The sequence below is a fragment of the Triticum dicoccoides genome, chromosome 7B (genome assembly GCF_002162155.2).
Source record: "Triticum dicoccoides isolate Atlit2015 ecotype Zavitan chromosome 7B, WEW_v2.0, whole genome shotgun sequence".
NCBI lineage: Eukaryota > Viridiplantae > Streptophyta > Magnoliopsida > Poales > Poaceae > Triticum > Triticum dicoccoides.
In genome coordinates, this window is record NC_041393.1 from 431,869,605 (window position 1) to 431,872,396 (window position 2,792).

Genomic DNA, 2,792 nt, shown 5'->3' on the forward strand with positions numbered 1-2,792 from the left:
GGGGGGGGGTGCAAGACGACATATGCCACAAGGTGGCTTCATGTGAGGGCAAGACTGTTGCCGGAATATCCGGGGACGGGTATGCGAGTAGCACGCACTGGTTTACCCAGGTTCGGGGCTCTCCGGAGAGATAATACCCCTACTCCTGCATGTCTGAGTATATATCTAGGGTGTACATCGGGCAGTACAAAGTGCTCCTGGAGCTGTATTGGACTGAGAGTAGTAGCGATGAGCTAGCTAGCTAGTGGCCTGATGGCCATTGCCTCTGGCCGAATGAGTGTGTGCATGAGAGAGTGTGGATGGATGGCTATATGTAGTGGTAGGCATGGGTGGTGGTAGCGTTGGTTGTAAGCTACCTTGGGTAGCTTACAAACCAAGCTATGTAGTGGCATGGGCTAGGCATGGTGCATGTCATGCTTGTCCCCTGGGGTACTTTATAAATCAGTACTCAGGGGACACGGTACACTGTAGATGACATCGCGGTATGGTCGTCCCGTCGATGTCTTGTCGATGTTGGGTCAGGCTGCAGTCGGCAGCCGGCTGGTTGGAGCAGTCGGCAGCCAGCGGCCGGCCTGGTGGAGAAGTCAGCAGCCAGCAGCCACCAGTCGGCCTGGTGGAGCAGTCGGCAGCCAGCAGCCGGCAGGGGCGGCCGGGCAGTCGGACTGAGGGGCTTTGCTAGCCCCGATGTCTTGATTTATTGTCTCGCTGTCTTCGGGGTACCCGTGGCACATTACTCCGACATATGTGGTGATTTTTTTAGAAAAGGAAGTATGTGGTGATTAATAATGCAAAATTTTATTAGCTTCGATGCCATGCTATACATAGTGGTTTAAATAACTTGTGTTTCTTATACTAAAAGTAATTCAGAATTTGTTTCTGTTTCAATTAGAGCCCTGATGCAGACAAGGATTGTGTGGTTGTACATGTCACTCGCTATGAGGCGGATGACCTGAATATACGCACTGGGAAAACAGAGTTCTTAGGCTGTTGGATCCTGGAAGCCGTTTGCGGTTATACCAATGAAGAGTTGTATTCCAGCCTCACTGTTGTCAAGCGTGTTGTCCAGGGTGTACTGAAGCACAAGAAGTTCAAAGCTACTCCTTCGTTTGTGAGGCATACTGTTCTTGACAAGCTTACGCAGGAAGATGACGTGGCATGCCTCCACAAACAAGTTTATCAGTGGCAAGGCCACAAGGTTGTCTTCATGAAGGTTCACAGAATTGAGCTGCTGCGGGACGTCCTCGATGATGTTCATGGCAAGGTCCGTCTTGTGTCCAGCCCAAATTAGATCGAGGCATGAAATAGTTGCCCCATCTAGTGTTTAATAGTAGTTTGGATTGTGTCTAATTATCCAAACCTTGCCTGTTATCGACCCCTCTGGGCTAGTACTCTGTTTGAATCCGTCTATGGGAACTGCTGCTACTTTTGTGTGCCCGTGAATCATGTGAGAACCATCATAATTGTTGCCAAAACAGATGCATCCTCACTAATTTTTTCATGAATATGGCATGGTAAGACATAAGTTGTCACGGTTTATCATACGAGCAGTGTGTGTTTTGATGAAATAGAGCACTCGTTCAAGAACCGTGCGTTGATGTATACATAAGTACTTGTAAACACTGTTGGTGCTACCCCACTTGTAAGCAGCTGCACAAAACACGGCACATTGGCTCAGCTCGCTTTAACACTAGGCTATCGACCAGCTAACAATCAACAATCTGTTGTCTGACATATAAGCAACTATGTATCCTGTTATAGTGGTTCATGCAGTTAATTGAGGCCACAATGTAATAAATTCCAAACGTTCACACGCTAGTCCAGCGCTCATGTGGAACACTCACATTAAACTCGTCTTCATAAAAAAACTTGGCAAGCATAATTAAGCAATTTTATGCATCCCAATGATTCGTAGAACATAATAAACATATACTAGTTCACAGCAAAAGACAAAGTTGTGAGAAGGTTTACAAATCAGGAAAAAACAAGCAAGGCTTCTCTGAGCAAAGGGCCTCCCGGTAGGCTTAAATTTCCTAGAGTTCACTCTGGTTTTTTCTTGTTGCCACCATCCAGGGTTAGGTTCTCTCATTCCAGAATAACCAATTATAGTTGTGGTCTCAGCCGGAATGCTGAACTGAACCATGCAGTGTACTGACCAGCTGAAGTGCTTGTGCATTCCACTAAATTTAAGCACCATTATTTGTAGAAATAAGCAGACCACAATGCCTCTTGTCCGTGCACCTGTCCAAAAAACCGCCGTGCAGCCATGCCAGTTAGTCCTCGGTCCATGGATGAACTGGTAGAAAGTGCATTCCGGACTAGGATGCAGTTGTTTTCGCTCGTCCCTGCACTGCAATCAGGAAGTAAAACATACGAATCAGCTTCTTTTATATTGCGTTGGTCATTCTACCTTAGTTACTACCAATGTAGGGATACCTTGAAGACGGGAGGTTAGACGACGGCAACGAGGGATAGCCATATCATTTTGCGCAGTTGTACTAAAACTAAGGTGTGTGCTTCTAATTGCACGGATAGAAACGATACGGAGACAGACATCCCGAAATGATATGGAGAGAGACATCCCTGTTTGCGCAAATATGAAATACAGTTATTTAAACAGTGACAGATATTACTACTTTCCCTCGTTTCCTCTTAGAACCAAGTCCTAGATTCATGCTACAGCTTTCCCACTTTCTTCCCTATTTGAACCAACGCTTTGAGTCGACTGTATGAACTAGCTTTTGAAAGTGCAACTATCCCTAGGTGGTTTTGGTAATTCATAACAACATATAGCT